This window comes from Cynocephalus volans, chromosome 12 (assembly GCF_027409185.1).
Source record: "Cynocephalus volans isolate mCynVol1 chromosome 12, mCynVol1.pri, whole genome shotgun sequence".
In the NCBI taxonomy this organism is placed as follows: domain Eukaryota; kingdom Metazoa; phylum Chordata; class Mammalia; order Dermoptera; family Cynocephalidae; genus Cynocephalus; species Cynocephalus volans.
Genome location: NC_084471.1, coordinates 77,813,482 through 77,838,000, shown reverse-complemented (window position 1 = coordinate 77,838,000; position 24,519 = coordinate 77,813,482).

The window sequence follows — 24,519 nt, the reverse complement described above, 5'->3', positions numbered from 1 at the left end:
TCTGTTAAACCTGTTCTCATCTTCTACTGTGACTCTGCTCTTGAATTCTTTCCTGTGATGGAATCAAAAACCTGGTAAGAGGATGGGGTGAGCTGAGGCTGGCTATAGGGCCATCCCAGACCCCTCCTCTGGCATCAGCCTGACCCTGTATTAGCTGGTGAGACTACAGTCACATTCTCCCATTAATAACAGTATGGGGACTACTGATGGATAGAGAGGAGGGTAAGATTTAAGAAGCATCAGGAGAGCAAGGCTTAGGGTAGGGAAGGCAAACTTTAATGGGTTCAGGATATGAGAGCTCAGGATAACTAGAGCACAATGGACTGGCTCTTTATTTTTACCATTTCCAGAGTGCTTCATTTCTTCGTGTAGAGCAAGTTTCTCTCTGGTATAATATTCTATTTGCCTAAAAAAATTATTGTAATATTCCTTGTAATTCAAGAGCATTGAAAATAAATTCTCTCAATTTTGCCTAAAATTTTCTTTGTTTTGCCTTAATTTTTGAAAGATATTTTCATCACTGGGTATGTAATTGTGGATTGACGGGGTTTTTTGTGTTTGGTTTTTTTTTGTTTGTTTCTTTAAAGATGTCACTCCAGTATCTTATGGTTTGCATGGTTTCTGGTGAGAAGTCTGTGAAATTTTTTGTTTGTTCCTGGGTGCTCAATATATTTTTTCATCCTCTCACTGCCTTCAGTATATTTTTCTTATTTTTGTTTTCATCAGTATGACTATGAGATGCCTATATGTTGTGTTGGTTTTGGTATTTATACTGTTTGAGTTTCTCTGAGCTTCTTGGATCAGTGTTTTGAAAGCTTTCCTTCTTTTTGCAGGATTATCAACCATTATCACTTCAAATATTTCTTTTACCCCAATCTCCCTTTTTTCTTCTAGACTTTTACACAATTGTTATTTACCATTTAATATTGTTTCAGAGTTCATGGATGCTCTGTGCTATGTTCCCTACCCTTACCTCCACCCCCCATTTTTCAAGTTTTGCTTCAATTTGGATAATTTCTATTAGACTGTCCTCAAGTTCACTGAATATCTTCTCAGCTGTGTCAAGTGTACTGATCAGTCCATCAAAGGAATTCTCAGTTTCTAATATCATCTTTTTTATTTGTAGTATTTCCAATTTGACTTGCTTAACATTTCCATCGCCCTGCTAAAATTCTCTGTGTGTCCAGAAGTGTTTTCCACTCTTTCCTCTATATCCTTTAGTATCTTAATCACTGTCATTTTAAACTCCCTATCTGGTAGTTCTGATATCTGGGCCATCTCTGAATCTGCTTCAGTTGTTTGCTTTGCTCTTGAAAATGGTTTGCATTGAGTGTGTTCCTGTGTGTGTATTTCATAAGTTTGCATGCTAACCCTTGTGTATAGAACAGTAGAGACTGAGGTAAACTGTATTTATACCTTAAAAGGCATGCCCCTTCTATCAAACTGTTAGTGTGGGGAAGTTAACCTGAATTTTTAATTTTGTTGTTACTCTGGTTTTCTTCAGTGGAGCACAAGTTCAAATTTCTCTATTGTTGGCCTAGCGCTTAGAGAGAAGGCTGGGGAGCAGAGGTTTGTTTACTTTTCCTTTCTTCTTTTTCGAAAATTGTAATCTACTCCCAGCTCTCAGCTGACTCTATTTGTCTTTCTCCCTCCATGCTCTTGCCAGTGCCCCAGAGGTAGAGTGCTATTGCTTGATACTCAGTGCTAGGTTCATGCTGAAATGTGGGGATGGGAGTAGGGTGGGGTGGGGCTCTGTGTTCTGCTCTAGCCTTGGTCTTAGGGAGCTCCTGTGTGCCTCTGCTTCAAGGGTGGGGCTTTTTCAGCATTCCTGCCCCTTCGCCTCTCCCCATGACAGCCATCCGACTTTATTTTTACCACTGGTCTTGGAAGAGAGTTTCCTGCTCCTTGTCTGGCAATGGGTGATGTCCGTTTGGTACTTGGTATTGCTATAGAAGTTTAGGCACAGGATCTCCCATAGGGTAGGCAGTGGTTTTATTGGTTTATTTGTTTGCTTGTTTTTACCCTTCCCCCCGCTGTGTACTGTGGGTAAGAGACTTTACTCTCCTTACCCCCACCAGTGGCATAAGGTGTTTATTTTGTAAGAGAGTAGAATCCAGGGAAATGCATGGTATTTCATGCCTATTACTCCACGGTTGCTAATTGCCTCCTGCCCAACTGCACCACCAATGGGGGCTCTCTGGTTTCCATCCCTAACTCCAGTCTTCTTTATGAGCACTTGGAGGATATCCTTGGAGCTTGCAAATGAGTGAAGATTTCCTTTTGGTCAGGCATCTTCAGCTATTTCAGACTGGCATGCTAGCCAATAGGGCCTCTGCAGTTCTTTAAAATTTTAGCTGATTACTTCTCAACTGCATCTATTGCGGATTGTGTAGCATATCTTTCTCCTATACTCCATCACAAGTAAGACAGTTTGTGTGGTCTGTCTCTCCTTGAAGGAGCTTGTCTCTTTTTAACTTTCAGGTTACATGGTATATTTGCAATCTCGGCTCTCTGACAACTTAATAAAATTATGATTTTGTAATTTATCCTTTTTTATTTCTAATTAAAGTAGGAGCAAATTTCTTTGCAGCTTTCTACATTATGAAGGAAGGTGGAAGTCATAGGACTTTTTCAAGTATCAGTCCTATTTACACCATACCAAGCACAGGAAAGATACAGAATAGTCATTATTTATCCCAAATAATTATTTATTCTATACTGGAGAAGACTCTAAAGAATGGGACACTTAAGAGAAGACTCTTGAGACTGACACTGGCTAGAAGTGGACCTCACAAAATCTTTCTCAGATACTGTCAGAACCTCACTTTCATTCTCTGTTTCTATATTCCTTCAAGTAGAATCTCCTTATTTTTTATCTTACTCTGTTAAACTATTGTACTGTTTTAAATTAGTGTGATTCATTTTTAGGTGGCTATCTTATTAACCTATTCAACCATAAGAAAAAATGTACATTTGGGTTGATTTTAAATATAATTAATTACATTTAGCATTTTCTTTCACCTTTTACTATTATCATGAAAGGAGCAAGGGCAGATGGATTAAATCATATTTGTAGCTAACATTTATGTAATATGTTTTTATGATTTTGATGAAGAAATTGTAATCTCAATAATTTTCTTAACTCTCTGTTTATCTGGACAGTCTAACCACCTTTGAAAGTCTACAGATTTATTTCCCCCAAGTATCAGCAAGGAAAAAGCACAGACCTTTTGGGATAAACATTCTGGAGACATTCCTTTAAGTTCAATCATTGTTCATTTGACCAAGGAGAGGCTGCCATTACTCTACTTTTGCCTATTCTCACTGGTAACATTAGTTTAAATTTTCAGTGAACAGTGTTAAAATCAAAATTAGAAAACTTTATTGTTGGAGTTAGGGTTAATTGTTTTAAAAACTCTCTAGTCACTGAATTGTGGGCTGAGATGTGCTGGTAAATGTTTAGCAATTGGCTCTTCGTGGGAAAAGAAAACAACAACAACAACAAAGAAACCCTAATTTGTAGCATTTGCTAACTTGGGTCATGCTAAATATTATATGCTAAATAATGTATAAATAATTTGGGTCATGCTAAATATTATATGCTAAATAATATATGATGGGAATATTTGCTAAATATTCCTGTCATGGTTGATTTCAAGCTATCAACATCACGTCACTGAACATGGTGTTGGGAAGATGTGCCCAACAGCATAGTATTATATTATAAGTCCATCATGTAGATAATATAGGGGTATATAATCTTTAAGGCATTGATAACATTAAGATATGTAGGAAATGATGTTATATTACTTTTAAATATAATTTATCTTATCATTAAGTTTATATCATTTAATAACTAATAATGACCATGTTTAACAACCAGTTTGCAAAATTCCTGAAAATTAAAATAGACTCTTATAAGCTATTATGGGTTGGCTCCAACAGACCACTGGTTCTAAGCCTTTGAGGAGAAGGGCCATTATATTCCCAGCACCAGACTAGATTTTGACCCATAGCCCATATCAATAAATAATTGTGAAAGAATGGGCTCAAGTTGGTGTTGGGCAATTGAAAGAAAGCTGGGTATTATTCTTTGCATTCACTTCTGCATGCCCCCAACCATCTTTTGTCTCCATTCTCTAAACATGTTTTTCTTTGTACCTCCGATTTGGATTATTTTTCAAACATAATTATACTGAGTCGTATAATGGTCTCTCTAGACCAGAATTTTGCGTATGACAATGTTGCACCAACAAGTCAGTCTAGATCATATGTTATCTTTATAAATTAGGAATTTTATTCCCTAATTTAAGTCTATTACCTACTTTTAATTGAAATCCTCACAAACATCACCTCATTCAGAAAGATCTCTACACTTACTCCCTAGAACTAAACTATTAGCTGTATTTTCAAGATACTGTTATGCCCGCCTCTTTAATTTCATGGGACAAATGTCTATGATGAAATCTTTTCCAGGAAATTACAGTCTGTAGTTTCAAGATAAAACTCTTTACAAGGAAGCTAAGTTGATGGCCTTATGAAATAACTCCACAAAATCAAATATTTTAAAAGAGGACTTAATGGCACATTAATATCCTGCTATGAAACCAGTTTTTGGCAAGAAATAAAATGTGTTCCAAAGTATGCATATCAAAAGGAACTTACAAAATTGCCTTATTAAATGAAAGTATAACAGTCACATTTTACATATTTACATCAAATAAGAATGGGAAGATTATGAATATAAAACTTCTGTCCAAACTTATATTTGAAATGGCTTAATATCTGGATAATTTTACAGCTCTACAGATTGGTTTTAAATATTTGTGTAAAAAATAAAATCAGGTGAAACTAATCTATGTTGTTAATAGTCAGAATAGTGACTACCTTTGGGGTTGACAGAAGATGTACATGTGATGTACACTAATGTGAAATTATTTCAATAAAAGCTTTAGAATGTTTGTATACATACACAAATCCACATATATGCACATAATATATATTTGTTCACTATAATCATGATGTGATTATTTTAAAAGGCGAAAGATTTATACGATCTGAAGAGAAACCAGAGTATGATGTGATTATTTTAAAAATACATCTATTCAGAAGTTTTTAAGTAAAAACTTGTTTAATGCTAATGAGGCTGAAAGCCCATTAAGGGAGCCTGCGTTTTTAATGTTAACAAAATACTGTAGTGAATGTTATCTATTTTGTTTTTAGCATTTATCCATTCACGTATTCATACAATAAACCCTCTTTTAAATTTTTTCAACTTTATTGAGGTATACTTGACACATAAAAATTTTGCATATTTAAGGTGTACAAGGTGTACAAACATAAAAAAGTGATGTTTTGATATATGAGGGTACTTCAAAAAGTTCATGGAAAAATAGAATTAAAATAATACGGATACTTCCATGAACTTTTCTGAGGAATCCTCCTATGTATACGTTGTGAAATGATTTCCACAGTCAAGCTAGTTGACATATCTATCACCTTGCATAGTTACCTTTTTGTGTGCCTGTGGTGAGAAAATTTAAAATCAACTTTCTTAGAGAATTTTAAGTATTCAATATATTATTACTAACTATAGTCACCATGCTGTAAATTAGGTCTCCAGAACTTATTTGTCTTATATCTACAAGTTTGTACCCTTTCACTAACATCTCCCCATTTTTCCCATCCCCTGAACCCTGATAAGTGCCATTCTCTCTGTTTCTATAAGTCTGCTATTTCAGGTTTCACATAAATAAGATTATGTAGCATGTGTCTTTCTGTGTCTGACTTATTTCAGTTAGCATAATGTTCTCCAGGTTCATCTGTGTTGCTGCAATTGGCATGATTTCCTTCTTTTTGAGGCTGAATATATTCTGTTGTATATGTGTATATATGTATATGTAGATAAATACCAAATTCTTTATCCATTCATCCGTCAATAATCGTTTAGTTTGTTTTCATATCTTAGCTATTGTGAATAGTCTTGCAATGAACATAAGAATGCAGATACATCTTCAAGACACTGATTTTATTTCCTTTGGATATATACCCAGAAGTATAATTGCTTGATCAAATGGAAATTCTATTTTTAATTTTTAAGGAACCTCTGTATTGTTTTTAATAGTGTCTGCACCGATTTACATTCCCACCAAAAATGTATAATGTCCTTCTCACCCACACTTATCTTCTGGCTTTTTAATAACAGCCATTCTAACAGGTGTGAAGTGATACCTCATTGTGTTTTAATTCTCATTTTCTTGATGATTAGAGTTCTTGAGAACATTTTCAGATAGCTGTTGTTTATTTTTATATCCTGCTTGTAAAATGTCTATTTCTTTGTCCATTTTTTAACTGGTTTTTATTTATTTATTTATTTATTTATTTATTTATTCATTCATTCATTCATTCATTCATTCATTTTCCATTACTCAATTAATTAATTAATTGTTCTTTATTGAATCATAATCGAGTATACATATTTTTGGGATTCACTGTTGACATATATTGATCAAATCAACATTACTAGTATGTATATTGTTACAAATTGTACTTATTCTTTATGCCCCTTGTCCAATCTCTCCCTGTACCACCACTGGTAACCCTAGATTTCTTCTTTTCCTCTGAAAGAGTAATGGTTACTCTGTTGATTTGTTGCCTACATGATCTGTCCAATGCTGAGAGGTGTGCTCAGGTCCCCCAATATTATCATAGAGCAGGTGCTTCTTCTGTCCCTCTGGAATGGGCTTTCTGGAGAGAGCCATCCTCTTCTTTGCTTTGGTCTCTGCTGGTGACTCTCCTTGTGTCAATGCACTCCAGTGGCTGGCAGACCATCTGCATGGTGCTTGTGGTGTCTAGCCACTTTTGTGGCAGCTGTGGTTACTGTGGTGGGCCACCCACATGGAGGTGATGTTTTTGGCATACTCTTTGGTGCTGGTGGTGTTCCTGATAGTGGGGGGTGGTCTAGTCCCTGGCTGTATCCCCAGGTGGGCCCTGAGATGCTGGTGGTGTGCCTGGATGAGAGTGGGGGGTCCGGTCCTTGGCTCCAAGCCCCAGGCTCCCCGGGTGAGGCCTGAGGTGCTGATGGTGTGCCTAGGCCGGAACTAATATTTTGTCCTTTGCTTACTTCTGAAATAGGAGAACTTCCTGTGGGAGCTAGTATTTGAGCTGTGTGGTTGAGCTAAATTGCTGCTTTGCTGCTGTTTCCCTAGGGAAGACTTTTTGTGCAGCTCAGGGTTTAATGGTTGACTTTATAAGTACTTATGGCTCTCCAGAGACCTGGTGCACCTGGGTTGTGTAGAAACTTCATCTGGACCTGAATTTTTTCATCAAACTGCACCCCATGCAATTCTGCATTCCTGACCAGTCTCCTCTGTGTGGTCCTGTGCTGATTGGGGGGTGGCTCAGCTGTACTTGCTGTGTCCCAGAATTCTCCCGGTGGGCCTGTCTCTCCCACCGCCCATGCTCCAAACACTTCCTATGGGATGGGACCTGCACCGGTCCCTTGTGATGACTCACCTGTCTCTGAATGGCTCCCCTTTTTCAGTTGTTCTGGCTCCTCACTCCTGCGTGGGTCCACAGGAACCCCGTTAGTGGTCTTGCTGTCCTAGAGGCCACCAAGGCCCTCTTCTTGCCTGCTGCCTCCAAGCAACTTCATCTGAAGGGCACAGCTACAGCTTCTGCCGGCTCCTGCTCCATGCACTCAGCAGTTCCTGCCTTAAAGCAGATGTGGTCTGAAATGCTCCGAGCAGTTTTTTCTTTCTCTCATCATGGCTTCTCCCCCTTCATAAACTCTGTAGGTCTCTCCTCCTCTTCCCCTGAGCTCCAGCAGCTCAAGCTTGGCTGTTGTTACATTTTTATAGTTGTAAATTGGTTGATTTGTGGGAGAGAGTGACGCTTCCCCAGCGTCTATTCTGTCTATTCTGTCATCTTGACTGGAACCTCTTTTTTTTTTTTTTTTTTTTTTAACTATTGAGTTGTGTGAGTTTCTTCTGTATTATCTGCTTATTGGATAAATGGTTCACAAGTATTTTCTCACATTCCATGTGTTGCCTTTTCATTTGTTTCTTCTGCTGAGCAGAAACTTTTTAGTTTGATGTAATTCCACTTGTTTATTTTTGCTTTTGGTGCTTGTGCTTTTGGTGTGATATCCAAAAATCATTGCCAAGACCAATGCCATGGAGCTTTCCTTGTCTTTTCTTCTAGAAGTTTTACAATTTCAGGTCTTCTGTTTAAACCTTAATCCATTTTGTGTTGATTTTTCTGTATAGCGTAAGATAAGAACCTCATTTTATTTTTGGGGGGGATGTGAACATAAAGTTTTCCAAAACCATTTGTTGAGGAGACTATTGTTTCTTTATAATGTATTCTTGGCACCTTTGTTGAAGATTAGTTGAATGTCTATATGCAGGTTTATTTCTGGGCTTTCTATTCTGTTCCATTGGTCAATGTGTCTGTTTCTAAATGAGAACCACACTGTTTTGATTACTGTAGTTTAGCAATATAATTTAAAAATAGGAAGCGTGGTGCCTCTAATTTTGTTCTTGCTCAAGAGTGCTTGAGCGATTTGGGGTCTTCTGCAGTTCTGTAATAATTATTATCTTTTTAAATTTCTGAAAAATATACTAATGAAATTTTGATAAGAATTGCATTCAAATCTACATGTGGATTGCTCTAGTAGGTATGGCCATTCTGACAGTGTTAATCCTTCTGATCTATGAACATGAGATATCTTTCCATTTACTTAGGTCTTCTTCAAATTCTTTCATGGATATTTCATTCATTTTAGTGTAACTCTCTTTCACCTCCTTGTTTAAATTTATTCCTAATTTTACTGCTATTATAAATGGGGTTGTTTATTAATTTCTTTTTTCAAGTAGTTCATTGTTACAGTATAAAAATACCCCTAATTTTTTATGTTAATTTTGTATCCTGCAACTTTCCTGAATTCATTTATTAGTTCTAAATGGTTTTTGGTTGAGTCTTTAAGGTTTTCTATATATAATATTGTGTCATTTGCAAACAGATACAGTTTTACTTTTTTCCTTTTGAATTTAGATGCCTTTTATTTATTTATTTATTTTTGCTTAATATCTCTGACTAGGACTTCCAGTACTGTGTTAAAAAGAAGTGGTGAGAACAGGCATCCTTGTTTTATATTGGGCCTTAGAAAGAACGTTTTCAGTTTTTCTTCATTGATTTTAATGTTGGCTGTGAGACTTTCATATATGGCCTTTATTGTGTTGAGATAAGTTCCTTCTATCCCTATTTTGGTAGGATTTTTAGTCATGAATGTTGAACTTTAGCAAAGGTCTTTTCTACATTTATTGAGATGATCATATAATTTTTGTTCTTCCTTCAGTTAATGTGGTGTATCACATATGTTGAACCATCCTTGCATCCTAGGGATAAATCCCATTTGATCATGATGTACGATTGTTTTAATGTACTGTTAAATTTGGTTTGCTAGAATTTTATTGAGGATTTTTAGATCTATATTTAGGATATTGGTCTGTAATTTTCTCTTCTTGTACTGTACTTATCTGGCTTTGGTATTTGGCTTTGTTATCAGGGTATTTAATTGTGGTCTCATAAAATTATTCCTTTACATGTATATGCTCTCATGTATATCAATTTTGCTCAATTTACTTTTTATTTTGTAATCCATAAAATTGTAATAGCCAATGACATCATGACAATTTTGTGATAATATTTAAGTTCTTGAGATTATGTGTCATAAAAGAAGGAAATGCAGATGTAGCCATTAAACCCCAGTATTTGGAGTTTTGACTTTCACTGGTATTTTGTAAAGACAACACAAAACACCTTTAGAAAACACTGATGTGAGAATTTTTGTAACTATGGTCCTCAGGAATATTGGCCTGTAATTTTTTCCATTCATGTAGTGTCTTTGCCTGGCTTTGGTATTAGGGTAAATCTGGCCTCATAAAATGAATTTGGAAGTGTTCCCTCCTCTTCAATTTTTTGAAAGTGTTTGAGAAGGAATTTTTTAAAAATATTTGGCAGAATTCACTGATAAAGTTTTTAGTTCAGGGTTTTCATTGAATTAGTTCAGGGTTTTCATTGATGGGAGATTTTTGGTTACTGATTCAATCTCAATACTCATTACTGGTCTGTTTTGATTTTATATTTCTTTATGATTCAGTCTTGGAGGATTGTGTAGTTCTAGTAATTTATCCATTTTCTCCTAGGTTATCCAATTTGTTGGTGTATATTTGTTCATAGTAATCTCTTAAGATCCTTTGTATTTCCATGGTTTTGGCTATAATGACTTTCATTTCTAATTTTATTTATTTGAATCTTCTTTCTAAAGTTTTGTCAGTTTTTCTTATCTTTTGAAATAACCCAACTCTTAGTGTCATTAATCTTTTCTATTATTTTTTAGCCTCTGTTTCATTTATTTATGCTCTGATCTTTGTTATTTCCTTCCTTCTCCTAACTTTGCATTTATTTGTTTTTCTTTTTCTATTTCCTTGAGATAAAATATTAGATGTTTATTTGAGATCTTCCTTTTTTGATGTAGGCATTTATCACTATTAACTTCCCTTGCAGAACTGCTTCTATTGCATCTCATAAGTTTTGGGTTGTGTTTTTATTTTTGTTTGTCTCAAGATCTTTTCTTAATTTACCATTTGATTTCTTCTTTGACACATTGGTCATTCAAGAGTACATTGTTTAATTTCCACTTATTTTTGAATTTTCTAGCTTTTCTGCAATTATTGATTTCTAGTTTCAGTCAGAAAATATATTTAATATGATTTTAATTTTCTTTAATTTGCTAAAACTTGTTTTGTGACCCATCATAAGATCCATCCTGGAGAAAGTTTTGTGTGCACTTTACAAGAATATGTACTATGCTGCTGTTAGACAGAATGTTCTGTATATGTCTGTTAGGTCCATTTGATCTATAATGTTATTCAAGTTTGCTGTTTTCTTTGTGATTTTTCTGTCTGGACAATTTACTCATTATTGAAAGCAGGATATTGAAGTCCCCCACTATTATTGTATTTACATTTCTTCCTTAGTTCTGTTAATATTTACTTTATGTACTTAAGTTATACAATGTTGGATACAAATATGTTTATAATTGTTGTATTCCCTTGATGAATTGATCCCTTTGTCATTATATAATGACCTTTTTTGTCTCATGACAATTTTTACTTAAAGTCTATTTTGTCTGATATAAGGAGAGACATCCCTACTCTGGTTTGGTTTCCATTTGCATAGAATATCATTTTTTATCACTTCACTTTTAGTCTATGTGTGTCCTTAAAGCTTAAATGAGTCCCTTATAGGCAGCAATAGCTGGGTATTGTTTTTTGGTTATCCATTCAGCCATCCTGTGTCTTCTGATTGGAGAATTTAACCTATTTACATTCAAGGCTATTGTTGATAGGTAAGGACTTAATACTGGCATTTTGTTAATTGTTTTCTGGTTGTTTTGCAGACCATTTTTTTCTTTATTTCTCTTTTGCTGTTTTCTTTTGTGACTTGATTTTCTGTAGTGGTATGCTTTAATTCATTTCTCTTTAATTTATCTTTTGTGTATCTACTATAGGTTTTTATTTTGTCATTACCATGATGTTTACATATAACATCTTATACTTATAATAGTCTATTTTAAGCTGATAATTGCTTGTTTTTGATTACATAAAAACCTGTACTTTTACTCCACTTCATGTTTTTGATGTCACACTTTACATCTTTTCATATTGTGTATTCATTAACAAATGATTGTAGCTATAGTTATTTTTAATAGTTTTCTCTTTTAACTTTCATACTAGAGTATGATATAAGTACCACCAAGACAGTATTAGAGTATTCTGAATTTGAGTATATGTTAACTTTTACCAGAGAGTTTTATACTGTTATATGTTTTTATGTTACTAACTAGTGTCCTTTCATTTCATCTTGAAGAAGTCAATTTAGCATTTCTTGTAAGGCAGGTCTAGTGGTGATGAACTCCCTCAGCTTTTGTTTGTCTGGGAAAGCCTTTGTTTCTACTTCATTTCTGAAGGACAGGTTTGCCATGCACAAGGGTACTTCATAAACTTCATGGAAAAATAGAATTAAAAGATAGTACAAATCTTTACATGAACTTTTTGAAGAGCCCTTGTATAGTATTTTTAATTGGCAATTTTTTTCTTTCAGCAATTTGAAAATATTACCCTGCTCTCTTCCCTACTGCAGAGTTTCTGCTGAGAAATCTGCTAATACATTTAAGGTGGTTTTCTTGTATTTGAGAAACCTCTTTCCTCTTTTTGCCTTCAAGATTCTTTCTCTTTTATATTTGTCAGTTTGATTATAAGTTGTCTTGGTGAAGTCTTCTTCAGGTTGAATCTGATTGGAAAACTCTGAACTTAGTGTACCTGAATATTCATATCTTTTCCCAGATTTGGAAAGGTTTTAGCCATTATTTCTTTACATAATATTTCTGTCCCTTTTCTCTTCTCCTTCTGTAATTCCTATAGTATGAACTTGATGTGTCCCATAAATCCCATGGTCATTCTTTATTCCTTTTCATTCTTTCTCTCTCTCTTTTTTCTCCTTTGAATATTTTCAAATTCTTTGTCTTTGAGTCCACAGATTCTTTCTTTTGCTTGATTATGTCTGTCATTGATGCTCTCTATTCACTTTTGTTTCATTCATTGTATTCCGTAGCTCCAGAATTTCTGATTGGTTTTTTAAAAAATGATTTCTATCTCTCTGTTGAGTTTATTTTGTTTGTGCATTATTTTCCTGGTTTCATTAAGTTTTTATAGCTAGTTGAACTTTGAAAAAATTATATTGTATTCCTTTTCAGGCAATTTGTAGATTTCCATTTCTTTGGGGTCAGTACTGGAAAATTATTGTGTTCCTTTGGTTTTGACATGTTTCTTTGATTTTACCTGTTTCTTGTTGTCTGGAATTGATGTCTGATGTCTGTGTGTTTTTTTTTTTTTTCAGCAGCCACCTCTTTTAGACTTTACAGACATATTTTAGTGGGGGAAAACCTTTATGGGTGTAATTGTGCTGGCTGAGTGAATACATGGTTACAGCTCTGATGAGGGTCAAGTGGTGTAGTCTCCATGTAGCTCTGTCAGCTGAGGTCAGCATTGGTGGAAATTCCAGGGATCCATAGTGGCTAAGATTATGGATGTTTACAGCAGCAGTGAGGGCTATTGGCATCTTCCTTGGCAAAGGCTGCTGGGGTTATCCTGACCTCTTTTTCTCCCATGGAAAAAGTCATGACCTAGCAGATTTCTCTTGGCAACATATCCAGCTAATGGGTGTGCATCAGGTGATGGTGGCACCAGAATAGCATCTATGGAGCAGCCATGGATCTGGAGTCTGAAGTATGGCATGCATAGAGGAACCATGGTTCTGATGTCTAGAATGTTGCTTGCTCTGATGTCATGGGTGCAGGTGCTCTCACTGCCATGTTGATAACTGTGTGCAAGGCAAGTGTGCTCACAGATCACCATTGGAGCTGGGGTCTGGAGTGTAGGTGAGTGCAAGGCTACTTCTGCATTAGCCCTATGAGAGTGTGGACACTCCTACTACAGTGGTGGCTATGGTGTCTGTGATACAAGCACTCTTAAAATGGTGAAAGAGCTGGGATATGGAGCATGGGCATGTACAGAGCAAAAGTGGCTTTGGGATCCGTGGTGCTGTGTCAGTGTCTCTGATGTATGAGATGTGGATGCTCATAAAGTGATGGTCCCTTCCAACCTCATAATTCTACTTAGTATTACAGACTGTAATGTTTAAATATCTCTACGATATTTTTCTCATCTCCATATCTATTTATCTGCCTTGTTTAGGCCCTTATCACTTCTGGTGTACTATAAATGATATTCTATTAAATATATTCCTTGCCTCTGGTTACTACACCTAGTCTCTAACCCCCCCAACAGAATGTTTCCATGTTATTCTCTTGGTGAAAATCTTTAAATATCTCTCTCTGCAGAATAACATCAATACCTTAACAGTGTTAAAAATGTCCTATATAATCAGGATTTTAACACAATTTTTAAGAAGCCATATATAAACCAGATTCTATATAATTTTGTCTTATCACCTGGCAGAACATCCATTGTATCCAATGTTCTCATAATATAGATACCTGAGTTTCTCAAGCATATCATGTGGTGTCCTGCCTCTCTGCCAATACACATGTTGTTCCCTTTACTGCAAGTGTCTTTCCTTTCAAGCCTTTTCTTCCAGGACTAAGCTTTGGGAGAAAATAAATCTATGTTTCTAAAGTTCTTAGTGTGTCAGAAACTGTGTTAAGTAGCATAAAGACATTGTAATGTTTGAATTTTAAAACTGTATGAGGTTGATAAAATTCCCATTTTAGAGATAAAGAAATTAAGGCAGGATTTAAACTCTCATTGGCTGACTACAAACACTGTATTTTTTATGACTGTGATCTATATTATTTATTTAATTCTCACAAAAACCTGAAAGAGCTAGATATTTAACTTGATTTTTACATGGTAAAATTGATGCTCATGGAATATGAATGATATGTCCAAGGTCAAATAGTTAAATTCTTTAAAGCCTGAATTTAATCTCGAGTTTGCCAAACATTAAAGACCATGTTCTTTCCATTATAACACCTAGTTCCTTTAAATTTCATCCCCCCCCACCAATGAACCATTTCCTAATGCCCTGAGTGGTAATATTTCTTTCACTGCTATGCTTAATCTAGTGAAATAAAAACAAGAATTAACATCTACCTAGCACTTACATAGCATTTAGGCACAGTTCTATGTGCTTTGGTAATTATCTTATTTACATATCTGGATGTGTATCATAGTGATTGCATTCATCATTCTGCATCAATGTGTTCATCTGTTTTCCTCACTAGAGTATGAACCCCTTGGAGGCAGCCACTGACCAATATATATAGTTGTTTTTCTATCGTCTAGCATAATTCCTTGCATATAGAATGTACACAATAAATATTTTTAATTAAGTAAATAGGTTATGACTGGGGGCAGCTATTGGTAAGACATTAAAAGAAAACCAGGAAGAATGTCTCAAATCTCAGAGAATAAGTAAAATCTTCTCCCAAAGTATTTATCCCTTGAGCTCAATAATGTAGAAACTTTGACAGGCTTAGTTCTTTTCCTAACTTTTCATGGCATTATTTTTTCTTATTTTGTAAATAAATTATGCATTTTTTCAAGTGACAGCAGTCAGGCTACTTATATATCTTAATAAATGTCAAGATTTAACATAATAAATATGCTTTGATTTACTCTCAAATTCTGATGCATTTTATTGACTCTGTTTACATTAGAGAGTTCACTCTATATTTTACATGAATTATAAATTCAAAATATTGTAAAGCCTCTTGATCTACAAAGAGATTAAATTTGCCTAAAGTGGCTATCTCTATTTTCTATCTATTTGAAAAGATCGGTTAAGTGTTTTTTCTCAGGCATAGCCAGACTTCCGGAAAATGGAAGTTGCCTCTTCATTACAGCCTTGAACATTGTTTTATCTTGGAGTACAGTTGTCTACTTTTCCCCATTTTCATTCAAGGCTTATTTGCTACCTCCCTTAACTGATTTCTTTGGGACTAACACATCTCCATAGTTTTTCTCATGCCACATCCTTCTCTTCTTTGCTGTCTCCTAATCTTGGTCTGTTCTAGGTTGATGATGTGTGTGTGTGTGTGTGTGTGTGTGTGTGTGTGTGTGTGTGTGTGTGTGTGTCTGTGTGTCTGTGTGTGTTTCTCATCTCTCTCCTCATCTTTACACAATTGAATCCTGAAAATTTATCAAGCAGATGCAGAGTTGCAGTCTTCATTTTAGATTTGGATCATGGTTATTTGTATACAAGAAAAGATACTGGCCTCCCCCTCACTCACTGCAGAGAGATGGACTGAGCTAATGTTCTTCTGCACCAACTGGTTGAATCACGTCCTTTTGGGGAGCTTAAATTTCTAATGCTTACATTTGTAATTACTGTTGGTCATGTCAGTAATTTGATTTCCTAAATGATTGTACCCTATATCCTCGTATCTGATACATTTCAAAATTTTCAAACTTCTGTTGTTTTTAAATGAGATACTATCTTCATATGAAATTGCTTCTGTAGATGATTAAATTGATAAAAGTGTAATTTTTAAAATGTCTGAGGTCTTTCAGTCTTCTACTTGAAGAATAAAGAATAGTACACAGAGAAGAGATAAATTTTATAAAATAAAGTCTGCTATGCAGTTTACTTGAAGTACGTTAGGTAAGCATCACTATATAGAAATATAAAAATAGAAGCTACCCAGGTCAGAGCAAAACATTATGGAATATGGAATATATAATGGACAAAGTAATTGGAATGTTAATTACTCAGACTGCAATTTAGAATAATTTAGCATAATCTTTATCAGTCAAGTGCAATTATGCTTTACATACACTTGGAAGGAAGACATATTTCCCTGGACATCCATCCCTAACCCTAAACTCTATCCCTATTGTCATCAGCACTCGTTTTACCCTTTAAAGGTTGATATCAGCTGTTATTGGTTTATTGACTGAAAATCACTGTGATCATGTCTTCTTTAAGGATGAATTGCTCCCCACAGTGCCATGATGGGAAACCTTGGTTATACTCAGACAGTTATTCTCTACTCTAGCCCTGAGCCATGAACTTGAAGGTTTCACTCTGGTTTCACAAATGGTCAGGTGCAATGACGTAGAAATATGAATTGTGTGTGTGTGTATGTGTGTTTAAAGAGACTTTGGAAAGACATGGTTTTAGCCATCTCAATGACCTTAACATCACGATCAGTACTCTTTTGGTGGAAAAATAAGGCTTAATTAGTTTTCACATCCAAAACACTTTGAGAAAAGGACAAACATTTCTTATCCATATGTGCATTTGCTGTTTTTCATGGATCTTCCACTACAGTATATTTTGAAAATACTATTATGACATTTTAAAATGCTACCTGTGTTTGTTTTTGATAAATATTAGCATAATTAAATATATATTTTGTTTTAAAGCCTGCTTTTTTCAGGCAGTGAAATCAATAGTGTGTTCTTAGAGGCTTAAATTATAAGAGAAAGAACTCTCAGAACCACTGGCATACCCAGCGTGAAGGTGCATATGTTCCAAGTAGTTAATGCTGATGAACACATGTATCCACTATGATGATTTAAAAACTAAAACCAAAAAAGCCTTCCACGTTATTGAAATAAAAAAATTATTATTTTTAATTTAAAGTCTTCCAAGAAAGCTTATTCAAATAAGCCCAATAAAAATCTCCTGTATTTTATAGTCATATACCAGTCCCACTCTCTTTTTTTTATTTATTTTTTAAATTTTCAGTTAGCCTTGTTGATGTTCCAGAAATGGTAGGATAAAACCAACACTGTATATCTCAGTTATCTCATGAAAGATTCAGCCTACACCTGCAGAAAGTATGTCTTTTGAATAAAATAAAACAGATGCTGTAGCATTTCTGCCAAAGAGAGAGTCCAGTTTAAACATTCTGCAGTATGCAAATGTCATCTCGTCTGTGTGAATCTTTTACCCAAGTGGATGCTGCAGGGCTGGAGGCTTCTGCCTGTGATTTAGGTTGTAATTTTATTTGTGGAAATAAACCAATAGCGAAGCTCCAATTGTCTTAGCGATGAGGTGATCAATAGCCCATTACTGGATAGAACAGTGGCTACAGGAAGTGCATTGAAGATTTTAATGCATGAATTATGCATGCGGTGCTCATTCTTTAGTCTCTGAACAGAATGACAGGGTTTGTGAAGTCGCCTCAGATAGTTTCTTGCATTAAGTGACTGCAGTGAAATGCTTGATATTTCCAGGCATAGAAGCAGCATTGACTTGGGCCAGCCGAACTGAAAGATGTAAACCCCCCAGCTCACAGCACAGAATGCTTTACTTGAAACTGTTGGTATGTAGAGAGCCAGCTTTGCTGTCATCTAACCTGCTCTCCCCAGAAGGTTGGCTGAAGGATGGGAGCGGCTGTGCCTGCCTCTGAGGTCACAGCATGAAGTCCTTTTAACTTGCTTTCTGCTGCAGGAGAGAGGCGTATTGTGGTATAATGGTCTCTTCATTTATTCAAATGGACAATTTGCAATAGATATTATACCCAGAACGACAGATAGCACAACATAAAAGGTAAGTGCAAGATTTTTCTCCAGTTTAGGTTATTGTAAACTAGAATGTGCTGAGGTAGGATAATGGTGATGCCGTATTAGCTAGGTTGACACAGACCTCGATATTATAATGAAGTCACAAGGCACTCAATTGTCGTGTTAATTGACAAGTGACTTTATTTTTTATGTTGGACAGTATTGGACCATAGGGTATTTTATTTTGCATGCAAAAGCTTTTCAAGAATGTGCCAGAGCTCAGCTGTGTGTGTCTGAAATAGATGGAAGACTGCAAACCGGGAAGAGGCAGCATGAGAGTGATCTGAATCAATAAGTGAAAATTACCTCCTTGTGGAGAAGTTTTAGCAGGGCTGTGGTATTGCTTTGCTTTGGCTCAGATTATTTGCTTAATGTCAGCCTTTTCAAATTCTAGTAAAAGATGTTGGTAGAAACCAAAAATGCTCAATCGTTCTCCCTGAAGTACAGGAAAGCACTGAAGTACTCAAACTCAAATACTGTGTTGCAAACAAATGGAACAGATGGAATTAAAACAATTTGGACTGGTGTGTCCTTGAGGGAAGACCTTGTTGTCAGAAAGAAGACAGTTTGACTTATACCTGTAGAGGTTTTTTGTTTGTTTGTTTGTTTTTCCCCCTCCTGTCAAGAATGCCTTATTCCAAAAGGTATGGATCAATGGCATTTTCTGAAATTTACCCCCAAAATTGTTTTATTTCTTTCCTGGTGTTTTAAAAATTCAGCTTATATAATTGTCAGACCCACTACATAAGAGCCAAATAAAATTTACAAAAACTCTGCAAAAAATGAAAAATATAGTACTATACTACTATATTTGTTAAAGGTCTGTGAATTAAAGCTTCTTGCTTAAATATCATGGCAATTAATTAATAAGTAAGCAAATAATGTTCAGCATGATATGAATTCCTGAATATCTCTTTAAAGGTGAGGAAACAGCATTAACAAATATTCAGTAAGATACTCTAGATATATTAAAATTCTTCAAGAATCCTTTTTACCAGTAAATTTACGTTATTAGTGAATATATACAAAGACACATACATCCATAATTTAGAAAACGTATATGTACAATATAATATTAAGTATATCTATTTCCTCAAGTATGTTAGTTCATACTAAATTGTTAAAAATGTGTTTTGCTAAATCATTTATCAACAACCAATAATAGATAAAGCCAAGTATACTTTGTAAAATAGACAATTTTTTAAAATATGAAAGAACAATACAGCAATGATAACAAGAGCACAGGAAAACTACTTTTCAGGTATTTCACCCTGCATGTCAATTCTGCTATGGTGTTACTACAGCTCTTGGGTTTCCCATCAGCTGCCTGGTGGTAGTGTGCCATACAACTCCCAGCATTGAAGAGTGTATTTAAGTCTTCAAAGCTGATCTAGTTTAAGTACATGAGAAAACTCACATGTGGAGTTTTCCCTTAAGGAGGGGAAGAAAGGAAGAAGTAACTGCCTACATATCTCAGAAGTCTCCTCATGCTGAGTCATGGTGTTTGGTTCTGCTCAGATGCTTTCTGGCTGAAGTGGCCCATGAATAGCTAGTAAAATGGAACCTAAAAGGAAATGAGAAAGAATGGAAGTGAGCAGAAACTTAAAGATATTTATTGCCTAATGACACATACTAAATTCTGAGTAATGAGTATAATGGCAGCGCTACTTGTTGGAAATGTCTGAGGTGACAGTAGGAGAATAAAAGCCCCGGTGCTGGGTGACAAGATCATAGCAGTAAAATTAATGGACTAACATGGGGTGATTGTATAAACAAAGGGATCCATGAGTCACTGCACTTGTACTTATCTAAAGCCGTCTGTCTTCTTTCTAGTCTCAACCCAAGCCATTAATCAATCTCATTTAAAATACTTGATAGTCAGATAAAGAAATAAAGAACAGTTACCAGATCATGTGAGGGAAATCTGGAATGAGATGAGCTTGGTTCCCACTTCCCACAGAGTCAAAATTAATCTTTATAGGCTATCAATTGGGGGAGACTAACAAGAAATTAATGAGAATTTTTGAATATCAACCTTGATATTTATACTTAGAAGCACCAAAATGAGTTTAGATAGTGATTATTATGGCAAGATATAATAACGATATTAGATATAGTTGGACGTGAAGACCAAAGATATTAAATACATATAATAAAAAGGAAAGAGGAAAAACAGAATGAAAAATACAGTAGTGAAACATCAAATAAAAGATTTTGGAAAGAAAAATATACTTAATTCACTGTTGATATGTATTATTAATGCCTCTTAAAATCAATGTATAAGAATTCTGAAATATCATGGTTCACTCATATGTTTTATAATTTATTTTAAAAATGAATTTTAAAGGCGACTTAGCAGAGGGAGAAATCAATTGACAAGAATATTTTTAAATGGCAAGCTGTAAGTTTTATTATAGGGAATAAATACTAATATAAATGGGGGATATTTGTACCAGAAATATGAATGGAATACCAGAAGTTTTCAGTCTTACGACAAGATGTATAGGTCTAAAGGTTTAAATGTTTTCCTAAGACTGCCCTAATTTGCAGTATGTCAGATCTGCCACATGAAAACAAACATCTACTTCTTCAAACAACAAAATCAATGCTGAGGGAAAATGTTATCTTTGTACTACTTGAGTATAAAAATTTTGAAACTTTAATTACCAAATCTAGTGTTGTTTACATAATATCTTTGATATCTGGTATGCAACAATAACATGTATCCTAATTAAAAATACTTCTGCTATATTAAGCCTACGAAACTGATTTGAAATGTCTTGAGAATGTGGCGTCCAAGAAAAGTTTGTTGCTTATAAATGAACGGAACTCTTTGGAACAATGAACCAAATACGATTAACCACAAGACTAACAAGAATTTGGACCACACAGAAAATAGTGCTCTGAGGAATATATACCACAAAACCTTAGCTATATCTTTTGGTGGTGCCCTCCATTATTTCAAAACACCATCACTGAAAGAGGTTGAAAACAATCAATGATTTTGAGGTAGAAGAATTCAAACCTTAAATGCATGTTTGATCTTTTTTATGGCTTTCATCTTTCCTTTCTACTCTGAGATTGTGTTATAATGTTATTACTGCAGCTGCAGTAGCCTTTTAAGAAGTAAGCTTTCAATAAAGAAACTCAAGTGGAAAATTGGTGATGATTTAGGTTGAGATTAGGTTAGAAAAGAAACTAGTCATGCTAGCAGATGGAAGAGCAGCAAGGTAGGTGGCTGGGAGGGAATCTGGGGGCGGAGCTGTGCCAGAAAGAACATAGGAATTTAAACAGATGGAAGATGATACATTAGCTGGTAAGGAGAGAAGCTGGTGACAAGCGGGAGAATCTATGGAAGGACTGGGTGAATTGACAGCCAAGAACTGAATTGAACGGTCTAGGAATAAAATAAATAGGTCAGAATGAGGGCACCAAGTTTCAGAACAAATAGGTAAGAACAGTAGAAAACAATTACAATTTGTTCCTTTCTTGAATCTGAGAAAATGACTTTAATTATAACCTTTTAAATTGCTTTGAGGTGATGATGAACAATGGTTTTCTATGGAGGGAAAATTTGATTATAAAATTCAGAGATGCTTACCACTGAAGAAATTTATTCTGTAAAGTTACCATAAGCATAAATTTTATTTGATTTCTTAGTGTTTGGTTTCCTATAATTTGAGTTCTGGCCCTGGCCTGATTAATATATGATAATCTGGCTGGAAAATAATGATGAAACATAGTGAAAGTAGAGAATGAAAACTTTAATCCCTATCAAAGAAAATTTATCAGACTATGAAAAATCTTAATTTAACCTTATCTTTATGTTGTCTTCACATGCCTTATGTTGGCTCTGTATTCGAAGTGACAATAGCAATGTCTCAATCAATATGATTACAAGTCATTTGATCTCTCTTCTGCTTTCAGACTTACCTACCCTTAAATCAACATATTCTTAGGCAGTTATTCATATTTACAAACATTTAGTAAAATGGAGCTAAGCACTTTTTAAGTGACAACTGTCATTATGGATTGATATAAAAGTGCCATACACAGTCATATTTGTAGGAGAGGTTTGACTTAAGACCTTTAGGTAGTTACATGGGTTCTAAGTAAAGAGACACTTCCACTTGCCACATATGTAAACTTAAAAATTAACATTCTTTTCTTTTGTTCTTCCATCTTGCCTATAAACTTATTTTTCTAATAATATCAAACATATTTCTTGGGCCTATCTATTGCTCTCAATTCTACTAGCCAAAGTTTTCTGTTGTTTTATCGCTAGTATGTCAGTTCTAAACTATCTGCATTCCAGTTAATTCTGCACACAGAAGGTAGGACCATTTACCTCAAAGGTTGTCTGGATTATGTAAATATTATTTTCAAGTGATAGTTTTTTTATTTGCCACTTTGACCACTTGAATTAAATTTCTGAGCACAAGGCTAGTAGCAGTATCTTCTTAAATTCTCAGTGCATATATATACACACATACACATTTGAGTGTGTGTGTGTGTTCCTATATATATAATGTATAAAAATAAGCTGGAGTACTTGAAGTAGCTAGTCAAAAGCATGCTAAATGTTCCCAAAACAAAGAGGTGACAAATGTTAGAGGTGATAAGTGTGCTAAACACCCTGATGTTATCATTGCACACAGTATAAATGTACACAAATATCCCATTGTACTCCATAAGCATGTAGATTTATCATGGGTTAATTAAGAAAAAATACATTAAAAAGACAGAAGTAGATTAAAAGTTGCCAGAATAGGGGGTGGGGGGAGTAGAGGAGGGAAGGAATAATGAGAAGTTATTGCTTAATGGGTATGGAGTTTATGTTTAGGATGATGAAAAAGTTTTGGAGATAGAAATAGTGGCTACACAGCATTGTGAATGTAATTATAAATTAATTCCACACAATTGTATGTTTAAAAATGCTTAAAATGAAATTTCTTATAGTATGTATATGTTATCACAATTTAAAAAAAAGAAAGAAAAAATACTAAAAAAATAAAAAAATAAGCCGGAGCAATTTCCCAAGGAACCATGTATGGCAAATCCTACACATATGTCAAGCACTGTGCCATACTTTGGGAATACAAAGATGAAAAAACCAATAACCTTTCCATTAAAGAGTTTCTATTCTAATCTGGAGGAATAAACAGATTTATACATACCAGATACTGTGGTGCAATTTAATGCAATGATATTATGTCCATGTAATACATGTGTACATAGTCTTACATAATTGTAAATCCCTTGAGGTTAGGGAACATACTAATTTATTAATTTAAAAAAATGTTTATTAAGCCCCTTTTATGTGCAATGGCTATGCAAAAGGAAGTATTTTCTCTGTTGCCATGGTCAAAATATTCTATTGAAAAATAGAGAGAAGCAAACAGAAAATTCACTGGACCAAGACTGCTCTTGTAAAGCTGTACAGCAGGTACAGTAAGTGCATATAAATTGGGCTTTAACCAAAATTAAGGAGGGCATCAAGGACAACTTCCTCAATGACGTAATTAAAGGATACCTAGAATAGTTTTTAAGCTATTTAAATATTTTTATAATGAGTTATTCATTGTAGTTATGGAATAATGTCGTTGACTGTAAACTTACGAGGTTTACACTAAAAAGAATTATGTACTTAATAAACCCTGAAAGGAAACAAACTATGTGTTTGGTGTGGAGACAATGTTTATATGCATTAACTCACTTATTTGTCTCCAGAAGACTAGGAAATCCTCACTTCAAAGATGGGAAAACTGAGATCTGGTGGTGACACTGTTACTGAACCTGTAGGCTCAGGATTAGATAATTAAAGTTTCTCTTCTATATCCCTGTGATTTTGCTATTTGCAGAAACCATCAAATGTCAGTGCACTTATATATTTAATGACAGTTTAGACACTTTATATTTACAGGTTTGTTCTTTTTCCTTTTATCTTAACTAAAGTGGATATAAGGGAGCCAGTGCAAAGTTGTAAATTAATTCTTATGAAGATGTTTTTAATTAGGAGAATGTCAAGTATAATTTGAGAAAACACTGTCCATAAAAATACTTTAAGTTAAGAAAAATAGGTCACTTTGCTCAAGCATGAAAAATTTGAAAATTAATGGATGAGAAACGAAGTGACTTTTGAGGAAACACATACATTTTACAAGATGTCTGATGCATGTACACAGCTGAAATATCACTAAGCCTGATGAATAATAATTTTTCAATAAATTTATATTAATTCATTTATTATTGGCCCCTATACAATATGTATTAATGATAAAAATAATTTTAATGTCTTTCCATGGGGAGATACTTTAGATCATTGTATTTTCCTTCCTAACTCCATCAGGCAAAAAAATGA